Source organism: Gossypium hirsutum, chromosome A01 (assembly GCF_007990345.1).
Source record: "Gossypium hirsutum isolate 1008001.06 chromosome A01, Gossypium_hirsutum_v2.1, whole genome shotgun sequence".
Lineage (NCBI taxonomy): Eukaryota > Viridiplantae > Streptophyta > Magnoliopsida > Malvales > Malvaceae > Gossypium > Gossypium hirsutum.
The window spans coordinates 39546913-39559802 of record NC_053424.1 but is presented as its reverse complement, the minus strand read 5'-3'; the positions used below and the strand labels follow the sequence as shown (position 1 = coordinate 39559802).

Genomic DNA, 12890 nt, shown 5'->3' with positions numbered 1-12890 from the left:
TATGGAAAAATGCTAAGTACCGTAAGAGGGATTTCTTCATTCGGTTCAGAAGTGATAATACGAGGGTCTGTTGCATCTAATAGCACTTTTTCTCTAACCTTAAGTTGATTTGGGGAAAAATTTAGCTTGTCATGGCATGGTTTTGGTTTATCGTGTGTTTTTGGTTTATGTGTCCGCCATTCATCTAGCTCATCAATTTGTAGCCTTCGTTCTTCATATATTGGTCCTTTGTTGTTTCTTGAACATGGCTCATGTATGTTCTTCGAACCTACAAAGTAGGTGCACATGATCAGTTTTAGTAGGATGATTTATACCACCACCTTCAATTTTGATTGTTACTCGAATTATGAGCTTGAAGGGTGATTGTTTCGTCTCCCACACGAAGTGTGAGTTCACTTGTGCCAACATCAATTATTGTTCTAGCAGTTGCTAAAAAGGGCCTCTCTAAAATTAAAGGAACGTTACTATTCTCTTCTATGTTTAGAACAACGAAATCAACTGGGAATATAAATTTGTCAATTTTAACAAGTACATCTTCAATAGTACCCATAGGAAATCTGATTGTTTTATCGGCTAATTGAATACTCATCCTAGTTTGTTTAGGTTTCCCAAGACCTAGTTCCTTAAACATTTTGTAAGGCATGACATTGATACTAGCCCCTAAATTAGCCAAAGCATTATTAACATCTAAGCTACCAATTAAACAAGGAATCGTAAAACTCCCTGGATCTTTTAATTTGCTGGCCAGCATATTCTATAGTATGGCTGAGCAAACCGCATTGAGCTCCACATACGACATTTCATCCAACTTCCGCTTATTTGTTAAAAGCTCCTTTAAGAATTTGACTGCGTTTGGCATCTGTGAAAGAGCTTCAATAAACGGTAAGTTAATATGTAATTTCTTTAATAATTTAAGGAATTTACTGAATTGTTCGTCTGTGTGGTCTTTCCTTGTCGCATTGGGATATGGCACACAAGGTCTGTACTCTTTACTTACCAGTGTTTGTTCACTATGGTCTTCCTCACCTCTACATTACTTACCACAATTCCTAGCCTCGGTTCTGGTTCAGGTTCCACTAACCCTTTCTTGTCTTGGATGGTAATTGCGTTGAGTTGTTCCCTTGGGATATGGAACACGAGCCCTTAGATCGACGCTTGTTGATTCTTAAGTGTTGTCTCAGTATTCTAAAAATGGGTTTCTAACACCGAGATGAATTTTGTTAGCATCTCTTTAAGGTTCGGCTTTTTCTCTTGTTGGTAGGGTGGTTGTTGGAAGTCTGGAGGTGGTGGTCTCTGATTCCCTTGGCCTCCCCATGAGAAATTTGGGTGGTTCCTCCAACCTGCATTGTAAGTATTACTATAAGGATTATTTTGAGGTCGAGGATTATTACCCATGTAATTTAACTGCTCGTTCTCCATGTTGTGGCCATAGGGTGGGTATTTTGAATTGTATGATCCACCTCCACTTGCTTCACACTGCATTACTGGGTGAATTTGTGAAGAACCAAGAAAACTATCAATTTTTCTATTCGAAAGTTCTACCTGATTAGAGAGCATGGTGACCGAATCGATGTTAAAAATGCCGGTTGTTTTCTTTGGCTTTGTCTTCATGACTTGCCACTGATAATTATTCAGTGACATCTCTTCTATAAATTCATAAGCATCCTCAGGTGCCTTATTATTGATAGTTCCACAAGCAGCTGCGTCAATCATCTGTCTAGTCAAAGGATTCAGGCCATTATAAAATGTTCAGGCCATTATAAAACGTTTGAACTTGTAGCCAGAGTGGTAACCCATGGTGAGGGCATCTTCGCAAAAGGTCCTTGTATCTCTCCCATGCATCGTAGAGTGTTTCTAAATCCGTCTGCACAAAAGAAGATATATCATTACGTAATTTGGCTATTTTAGCCGGCGAAAAATATTTTAATAAAATTTTTCGGTCATTTGTTCCCAAGTAGTGATTGAACCTCATGGTAACGAGTTCAACCACTGTTTAGCTTTGTTCCTAAATGAAAAAGGGAATAACGAAAGGTGAATGGCATTATAAAAAACGCCATTGATTTTAAATGTATCACAAAGTTCCAAAAAGTTCACCAAGTGAGCGTTGGAATCCTCGTGTTGCAAACCATGAAACTGAATAAATTGCTGTAACATTTGAATTGTGTTAGGTTTCAGTTCAAAATTATTTGCAGCAATAGCAGGCCTAACTATGCTCGACTCAGTTCCTGTTAAAGAAGATTTAGCATAATCATACATAGTGCCCGGAGCAGGATTCTGATTAGCAGCAAGCGCAGGAGGTAGCGAATTTTCCTGATTTTCAGCCATCCCCTCGGTTGTGGTTGAAGTATTGTCCTTTTGCTCTTCCTCTATGTATCTTAAGCGAATTCTCTTCGGTTTCTGTGAACTGTGCGATTGATCTCACTATCAAATAGTAATGGTCCCGACGGGTTTCTTCTAGTCATACACTAGAAAAACCTATCAGAAGTGAATAAAAGAGAGAATTAGAAAATAAAATAAAAAGTTAAATTGAAAATAAATTAAAATGGCTAAAGTAATAAAAATCGAGTGTTCCTAATAGTGTAGTTCCCCGACAACAACGCCAAAAACTTGATACGTGATATTTACGACAGGTTTTAAAAATTTATAATTAATCATTTTTGAAACTAACTATTATCATGATGAAGGCAAGTGTACCTATCAAATAGTAGTATAGCTTTAGCAAGACCGGATTGTCGAACCTAAAGGAACCAAAAGTACTAGTAATTACTTCCTTTTTATTATCTAGCCTAAAAATTAAGGGGTTTGTTTATCTAAACTAATTAACTAAACTAAGGATGCACAGAGAGAAAATTGGGGAAAAGCTTTTGAGAAAACTCGATTGATTAGAACAATACCCAAGGAAAAATCCACCTAGACTTCACTTGTTATTTGACTCTGAATCAGACGATTTATTCATTTGACTTGATCCGTAGAAATCCCTAAGTTATATTATTATCTCTATTAAGACTAATAACGTCTAACCCTAGGTTGATTAATTGAAATCTCTTTCTAATTAACACTTAATGTTGCATTAACTCGATCTATGGACTCCCTTATTACGACAAATTTACTCTTAGACAGGGACTTTTCCTCCACTAAATAAGCCCATTAACTTGAATCAATATCCTGGAATATTAAAACAAGATTTAAGAACACATAATTAAGAACAAGTCAAATATTTATCATACAATTCAGATAATAATAACAAGACCTGTCTTAGGTTTCATTCCCCTTAGGTATTTAGGGGGTTTAGTTCATAATTATAAAAGAAAACATCTCAGAAGAATAATGAATACAAAACATAAAGAAAACCCAAAAACTCTAAATGGAAATCGAAGGGAGATCTTCAATTTTGAAGATGAATCCGGCTTTTGAGATGGATCAACCGGCTTCCCTTGAGTAATTCCTTGCCTCCTTCTCCATGTGTGTGTTCTAAGTGCCTCATCTAGTGTTTAGATAGGCTTTAGAATTCCTAAGAGCCTTCAAAAGTAGCCTTTTCTGAATAGGACTATACTTGGGCTCGACAGGGACACACCCGTGTGACATGCCCGTGTGCGATTGCTCCAGCCCGTGGTCAAAGCTATTAAATAGGCATGAGCGTGTAGTCTACCCGTGTAACTCATGCTTCGATCATGCCAAATGGACACGGCTATGTGGCTTACCCATGTGAGGAAGTCCAGGCTGTGTTTATTTCCCATGTGGGTCTATTTTCTCCGTTTTCGGCCCATTTTTCGCTCTACTTACTCTCCTATGCTCACCTAAGTATAAAACATGAAATTAAAGAATTAGGAGCATCAAATTCACCAAATCTAAGGAGAAACCATCCATAAATGTGCTAAGCATGGGACAAAAATATGTATAAATTACAGTTTATCACCGTGTGTCTCAGCCGTGTGAAAGACACGGCCTCAAGACATGGGCGTGTGGCCAGGCCGTGTGAGGTTTGCACTTAATTTTTGGAATTTAATTCACCACACGGCCTAAGCACATAGGCGTGTGACTTTTTCGTGTGATCCTAATTGTGTTGATGACGTCATAAATAGAGAGTTACACGGGCTGAGGACACGGGTGCGTCCTAAGCCACACGAGCGTGTGACCCTGTTTCCATGAAAAATTTTCTAAGTCCTCCAAATTTTTTCAAAGTTCTTGGTTTAGTTTTGAACCACTCCCAATGTATGTTTTGGGCCTCGTAGGCCCGTAATAGGGACGATATGCATGTGCTTGAATGGTTTTAATTTGGGTGAAATTTAATGGCCCGGTTTTGTATGAATGTTTATGTTTAAGTCCGGTAATGCCTCAACCCTTGTCTCGGTGTTGGATATGGGTAAGGGGTGTTATATTTAGTGGTATCAAAGCTACAATTTAGTTGATTCTCGGACTAACGTAGCATGTGTAGAGTCTAGCTATACATACCATAAATGAATTATGATAGTGTGACGACTCTTGACCTTTTTAAATTGTGTTTTCATAGAGTAATGGATCTCGATCGAGCAGTGGTGAATGATGTTGAAAGTAACGCGCCTGCTCCCGCTGAAGGGGCTGTGCCGTCTGATAGTAGACCCTCTATAATTAGTAGAGGAGAATGAGGCAGAGAAACCTTTCTCCATATGATGGATGCTTGGTATACGGAGTTCGTTCAAACGAACCCGAATGTTCAACCAGCTCCACCCTCACCTATTCCTCAACCCATCCTTGTAGAACCCCAAGGTATGGACTTTATGTGATTGAATAGACCTTCGGTTGATAAGATTGGAAAATAAAGAGCCGAAGAATTCTGAGTGGGTATAGATGATGATCCTAAAAGGGCAGGGTTTTGGCTTGAGAATACCATTAGGGTATTTGTAGAGTTATCATGCACACCTGAGGAATGCATGAAATGTTTTGTATCACTTCTGAGAGACTCGGCTTATCAGTGGTGGAACACCCTTGTGTCGGTTGTACTAAGGGAGAGAGTTAATTGGGAATTTTTCCAAGAAGATTTCTGCAAAAAAGTATATTAATCAGAGGTTTATTGATCAGAAAAGAAAGGAACTTCTTGAGCTAAAACAAGGCCGAATAGTGGTAACAGAATATGAGCGTGAGTTTGTGAGACTTAGCAAGTACACTTGGGAATGTGTATCGACTATGGCCATCATGTGTAAAACATTTAAAGATGGGTTAAACGAGGACATCTGATTGTTGGTTGGCATCCTAGAATTAAAAGAGTTTGTTGCAGTTGTTGAGAGAGCTTGTACGGCTGAGGAACTAGCTAAAGAGAAAAGAAACAGTAAATTTGAGTCTCGAGATTCGAAGAAGAGAAAGATGAGTAAGTCACTTCAGTTCTCATCTAAGAAATCAAGAGTGTTTAATACTCGATTGAGTGCTTCAGTTGGGTTCCCAAATAGAAATAAGGGAAAGCAGTACTCAATTTCAAAAGCTCAGACTACTTCAATTGCAAGTGTTGGTAATGCTCGACCAAGTAGACGGGAAAGTTCATATTGTGGTAGACGTCACCTCAGCGAGTGCCGAGTTAATGATGGAGCTTGTTTTAAGTGTGGTTCCCAATATCATTTCATTAGAGATTGCCCTGAGATGGTTGAAAAGGAGATATTTCAGAGTGCTAGATCGGGCAATGCTACTTCTAGAGGGAGACCACAGAGAAATCTGGGAAATGGAGCGAGTAGCAAGAGTGCACATAGAGATCCAACTGCGAGACTCGAGGGTAGAGCACCTGTGAGGACTTATGCCATTCACGCTCGCAAAGAGGCTTCATCTCCTGATGTGATTACAGGTACTTTTTCTCTCTATGATACTTTTGTTGTTGCTTTGATTGATCCGGGATCTACCCATTCGTATGTATGTATGAAATTGGTATCTAGTATGAATATGCCTGTTGAGTCTACAGAATTTGTGATAAAAGTGTCAATCCCTCTAGGAAAGTATGTGTTAGTTGACAAAGTATGTAAGAATTGTCCTTTGATGATTAGAGGTCACTATTTTTCGGCTAGTCTTATGCTTTTGCCGTTTGATGAATTTGATAGTAAATTGTGGAAGGAAATTTATTGAACTGAAATGTGAAAATGAGGATATTTTTCGGGTTGAACCAGATGAATCGGATAACTTGCCGGTAGTGATTTCTTCTATGTCTGCTTAGAAATGTATAGGAAAGGGTTAAGAAGCTTATCTTGCCTTTGTATTGAATAAAAAAGAGTCTGAGTTGAAAATTGAATCAGTGTCGGTAGTATGCGAGTATCCGGATGTGTTTCCAGAAGAATTGCCTGGATTACCATCTATTAGAGAAGTTGAATTTGGTATTGATTTGATTCCTGGTACAACACCTATTTCGATTGCTCCATATAGGATGCTCCAACAGAATTAAAAGAGTTGAAAGTTTAGTTACAAGATTTAACGGATAAAGTTTTTGCGATAACTAGTTATTCCCTGTGGGGTTCACTGGTACTATTTGTAAAAAAGAAAGATGGTACAATGAGACTGTGTATAGACTATCAGCAGCTCAACAAGGTAACTATAAAGAATAAGTATCCCTTGCCAAGGATGGATGATTTGTTTGATAAATTGAAGGGAGCCACAATATTTTCAAAGATAAACTTGAGGTTCGGTTACTACCAGTTGAGAGTTAAGGAGTCAGATGTGCCGAAAACTGCATTTCGGATGAGGTATGGTCACTATGAATTTTCTCGCGATGAGACCTAACATGCTGAGACTTGAGAACGATTTTACAAACTTGAGAGACAAGCAGTTGTATGCTAAGTTTAGTAAAAGCAAATTTTGGCTTAGAGAAGTTTCATTTTTGGGCCACATTATTTTGGGTGATAGTATTAGAGTTGACTCGAGTAAGATTTCAACTATTGTTGAATGGAAACCGTCGAAGAATGTAACTGCGGTTAGAAGCTTTCTAGGCTTAGCCAATTATTACAGATGGTTCGTTAAAGGATTTTTCATGATTGCTACTCCGATGACAAGGTTTTTAAAGAAACATGTCAAGTTCGAATGGACGGGTAAATGCCAATAGAGCTTTGAGAAACTAAAGGCATTGCTGAGTGAGGCTTCAGTTTTAGTATAACCTGAGTCGGGAAAAGAATTTGTGGATTATAGTAATGCATCCTTGAATAGATTGGGTTGTGTACTTATGCAAGAAGGCAAAGTGATATCTTATGCCTCGAGGCAATTGAAACCACTTGAGAAAAACTATCCAACACATGATTAGAACTGGCCACCATTGTGTTTGCATTGAAGATCTGAAGACACCATTTGTATGGCGAGAAATGTCGGGTATTCACTGACCATAAAAGTCTAAAGTACTTAATGACTCAAAAGGATTTGAACCTATGGCAAAGGAGATGGTTGGAGTTGTTAAAAGATTACAAGTTAATGATTGACTACCACCCGGGAAAGGCGACTGTGGTCACTGATGCTTTGATTAGAAAGTCATTATTTTCTTTGAGAGCTTTGAACACTCAGTTGGCTTTATCAGATGATGGTTCTACTCTAGCTGAGTTGAGAGCTAGATCGATGTTTCTCCAAGATATTTATGAAGCTTAGAAAAGTGACAGTAATTTGAAAGACAAGAGAGTTCAGTGTCAGTCAGGTATTGAATTAGATTTTTGGATTGGTTTCGATTGTTGCTTGATGTTCTGAGATAGGATTTGTGTTCCTAAAAATACTGAGTTGATTCAGAAGATATTGTATGAGGCACATAGTGGTTGCTTGTCTATTAATTCGGGTAGTACGAAAATGTACATGACTTGAAGAAATTGTATTGGTGGCTGAGTATGAAAAGAGATATCTCTGAGTTTGTTTCGAGATGCCTGATTTGTCAGCAAGTAAAAGCTGAACACCAAGTATCTTCCGGTTTGCTGCAACCTGTGATGGTTCCCGAGTGGAAGTGGGACTGGATTACTATGGACTTTGAGACAGGTTTGCCATTAACATCAAGAAAGAAAGGTTATGTATGGGTTGTTGTAGATCGATTGGAAAAGTTAGCTCACTTTATATTGGTACGTACCGACTACTCACTTGACAAGCTAGCCGAGTTGTATATTTCTGAAACTGTGACATTGCACAAAGCACTTTTGTCGATTATTTCGGATAGAGACATGAGGTTCACATCGCGATCTTGGAAAAAGTTACAAGAAGCCTTGGGTACAAAGCTAAATTTTAGTACTGCTTTCCATCCGCAAACTGAAGGTCAATTTGAGCGGGTAATTCAAATTCTTGAAGATAGGTTGCGGTGTTGCGTTCTTGAGTTCCAAGGTAGTTGGGAAAAGTACTTATCGTTGGTAGAATTTGCCTACAACAATAGTTTTCAGTTGAGTTTGAAAATGGCGCCTTATGAGGAATTGTATGGGCGTAAGTACCGAACGCCTTTGTATTGGACCGAACTCAGAGAAAATTAGATTCACGGAGTAGATTTAGTCAAAGAAATTGAAGAAAAGGTAAAGGTAATTCGTAATTGTTTGAAAGCCACTTCAGATAGATAGAAATCCTATGCAGATTTGAAACAGAAAGAGATTGAGTTCAAGTTGGTGATAAGATTCCTAAAAGTGTCTATGTGAAAAAAAGTTCTCAAATTTGGCCAGAAAGGCAATTAAGTCCGTGTTTTATTGGACCGTATGATTTTACTGAAAGGATAGGGCCGGTGGCATATCAGTTGACATTGTCGTTTGAGTTGGAAAAAATTCATGATGTGTTCGATGTGTCTATGTTGCGTCGATATCGATCAAACCCTTCACATGTGATTTCACCGACAGAGGATGAAATTAGACCGGATATGACTTATGGTGAAGAGCCGATTAAGATTTTTCCTCGGGAAGTCAAGCAATTGAGAAAGAAAAGTATTGCCCTTGTGAAAGTATTATGGAAAAGACATGGGTTTGAAGAGGCTACATGGGAGAACGAGGAAAACATGAGAAACCAATACCCGAACCTTTTTACCGGTAAGATTTTCAGGGACGAAAATCCCGAAAGGGAGGAGAGTTGTAACATCTCGATTTTGGGCCTAGTCAGAATAGTGGTTTCGAGACCACAAATTTGAAGTAAAAATAATTATTTTATGATTATTATGAGGTCAATGATATGATTGCATGCTTGTGTGAAAATTTCATGAAGAAATTTTATGCATAAAGTGTCCAATTTGATAATTAAGACTAAATTGAATAAGTTGCAAAATATATGTTCTAGAAGCTTTGAGCATAAAATTGCCATGGATTTTTAATTAGAGGGTCTTAAATAGCAATTTAACGAATTTTTATTTTTATGGAAAAAAATGGGCATGCATGGGTGAAATTTCAAAGTTTAGTAAAAATAGCATTTTGGTCATTTGGTTAATAAAAGAATTAAAAGGGAAAATGAAGTAAAAATCTTGTCCATCTTCCCCATCAAGTGCCGAAAATTTGAGAAGCCATAACTAGGGTTTTTCTTCAACATTCAAGCTTGATTGTAAGTATGTCCTAGCCCCATTTTTAATGTTCTTTGCATTTTTGAAGTTGTCATCAACCTTAGGAGAGAGAAAAAAAGCTTTCAAGGCCTAATTGGGTAAGTTTCCTAGTCTCGTTTTTAGTAATTTTGGTATTTAGAATCCAGGATAGTTTAATCTCTCTATTTGAAGGATTTATTTGAAAAGTTATCAAGGTATGGAAATGGCTCATGGATGTTTTATGTTGGAAATTAGAAATTTATGGTAGAAAATGAAAGATTATTGACAGATAAACAACTTTTGCAAGGTAATTTTTGATGAAAACTTGATTTAGGGACTAAAATGTAAACTTGTGAAATTAAAGGAAAAATACTAAAATTTTGGGAAAAATTCTTAAATTTTATGTAAAAATGTGCTAGAAAATTTGTAATGGGGCTTTGGTTAGTCTTGGAATAGGGAGTAATTTGTACAAGTTTAATTTTCCAAGCCTAAGGACAAAATTAGAATTTTTGGAAAAGTTAAGGGCAAAATGATAATTTTACCCAGGACGTAAATTGATTCCGTCTAAGTATGAAATGTATGAAATTAATGATTAGATTCATTTATATAGATCCAGACAACACTAATTCATGGTTAGATCGAGGAAAAGAAAAGATTTCAGATTAGTAGACTTTTACGAGAACAAGTGTTGAGGTAAGTTTGTGTAACTTAATCGGGCATGTAATTATGTTAATTGAATGTTGTGTTGTATGTAATGTGATTTATTTTGATGTGCTTATTTGTATGCTATGATGAAAAATTGATACATGCTTGAAATAATGAAAAAAAGGGTTAAGTCCCGATTGAATATTAAATTTCGATGAATGTATGAAACTAATAAGGTCCTGCATTTGTTTCAGACGAAATTTAGCTCGGATGAGTAATCCCAATGATCTTGTCATATAAAGGATTCAGCCCGGATGGGTAATCCTGATATAATACGTCTCGAGCACACGTTATGATTAGGGTGTAGCTTAGACTGGTAACCCTAATTGAGCTCTTGTGAGCAAACGCTATATAAAGGATTTAGCCTGGATTACCCTAATTTAGCATGACATGTGGCTCGTGAGTGTGTTCCTTGGTTAAGTACCCTTGATAAGAATTGACGGATTAATAAATCATACACCTCGAGTGTGCTACTTGAGCCTTCATTGGAATTTTAATGATTCTACGTACGTATAACTCTTGACATGGCACAATAACTTTGAGATGAATTGATAATGACTTGAGAGAATATTGATTGATGAGCTCATCTATGTTACTTGATTTATAAGAATATTTTGTTGACTAACATGTTTGATGAAATGTATGTGTTTAGGCCATTTAGTCAAATGGATGGAAACATTACATTGTATGCCTAGATTTTAATAAACAAGATTGGTAGGTTTAGTTTCTATTATACAATTTCTATTATACAAACTTACTAAGCATATAATGCCTACTCCTTTTATTTTTCCCCTATTTTATAGTGCTCGGAAGCTCGTGAAGGTTGGAAGATCGTTGGAGCATTGTCACACTGTCGTCTAGCACTTTGGGTATATTTAGTGAAATCATTTTGGTATAACGACATGTATAGGGAAACTTGGCCAATAGTGGCTTGAGAATGTTATTTTGTAACCTAGCCATTGGGATGGCTAGTAATGGCTTATTTTGGTATGATTAAGTAGTTTATGATATTATGTTCACATGTGATATGTTATGAATATGTTATCAAAGGTTGCTATTGCCTAAGTTAATCCGAGGTAAATTTATAATAATTTATGCATGTGGTGGTATGCCTTGCTAAATGATGAATTGGCCTACTTTAAATGTTTGAAATGGTTAGAATTGGGTGAGTGTTTTATGTGCAGGTTTTTGGGTGATTTTAGGTGAGAAATGAAGCTAGGAAATGACTTCATTTTGTCTCCACAGGTAGACACACGGGCATGTGTCTAGACCGTGTGTGACACATGGCATGGTAACACAGGCATGTGGTTAGGTCGTGTGTGACACATGGCCTGGTAACACGGGCATGTGGTTAGGCCATGTGTCCCCTGTACTTAAATTTTGAGAAATAGAATGCTTAGAATTGGGAACAAGGGCGTAGACACGGGCATGTGTTTCAGCCATGTGTGCCATACGGCCTGGAACACGGGCCGTGTGAAACTTGCACCTAATTCGAATTAAATTAATTAACCACATGGCCTAGCACACGGGCTTGTGGCATGGTCGTTTGTGTGAGTCAAAGAGTTACTCGAGGTCAAACACGGCCTCTAGCACGTGCATGTCCCAGGGTCACACGGGCGTGTCCCTTGGACCACATGGGCATGTGAGCCTTGCACCCTAGAAAAATTTTTAAAGGTCCCAATTAAGTCTCGACTCAATTTTAATACTCGTATTGAACCTCGATGGTTCAATTAAGGGACGTTATGAATAATCTCAGATAATGAATAGTGACTTGCATGAATTAATTGAAAAATGTTTTGAATGTTCTGGTAATGCTCCGAAACCCTGTTCCAGTGATGGGTACAGGTTAGGGGTGTTACAAGAATCCAGTAAGCTGGTAAGGTTCTTAGTCCTTTGGAATGAATGGTTAAGAAAATGAAGTTAAGGATTTCCAGAAACCTTTATAAGGGTTCTGCATGTTTCTGGAAAATCAAATTTTAAGTTAAAAATTTTGAACTTAATTTATGTTTGTAGTTTTAATGCTTAGCTACCAGGAGAAGTGGAAGCTTTAGCATTGGAAAAGCTAAGCTGGTGAGACAAAAAAGTATCAGATGAGTTTCTATACTCAAATTCTAAAATGTTTTGACATGAGTCTGTGTGGAGAGATTAAGTTATATGATCTTTGTTAGTTGAATGCTATGAATGCATAAGGTTGAGTCCGTAATTGAGTACTGCAAATGTAACACCCCTTACCCATATCTGACGCTGGAATAGGGTACGAGGCATTACCGGAATTAAACTCAGTCAAACATTCAAAACCGAAACATGAATTTCCTTCCAAATTTAAAACTTTTCAAAAACATTCATATCGTCCCTTATACGTGCCTACGAGGCCCAAAGCATACATTTGGTGCGGTTCGGATCTAAATCGAGAACTTTGGAAATTTTCCCAACACTTAGAAAATTTTCATGCTTTGGAGGGTCACATGCCCCTGTGGGTAGACCATGTGGTCTCACAAGCCCGTGTGGCTTGGGACACGCCCGTGTGGCTTGGGACATGCCCGTGTAACTATTTGTCAATGACGTCATCAACAAATTGAAGTCACATGACCAAGTCACATGCCTGTGTGCTAGGCAGTGTGGGCAATTTAATTTTCATAATTTTTCCTAAAATTGGTGCAGACTTCACACGCTCTGGGCACAAGCCCCTGTCCCTGGGCCGTGTCCTTCACACGGCTTAGACACAAGGTCG

The 12890-nt window shown here is 37.8% G+C and overlaps 1 non-coding gene across 1 annotated transcript; it reads left to right on the top strand.

The window, feature by feature from the left end:
- Positions 1-1790: 1790 nt before the first annotated feature.
- On the top strand, positions 1791-1897 carry LOC121208173 (small nucleolar RNA R71). Its single transcript, XR_005903126.1, has one exon. It is a non-coding gene; the product is annotated as a small nucleolar RNA R71 (small nucleolar RNA).
- The last annotated feature ends 10993 nt before the right edge of the window (positions 1898-12890 follow it).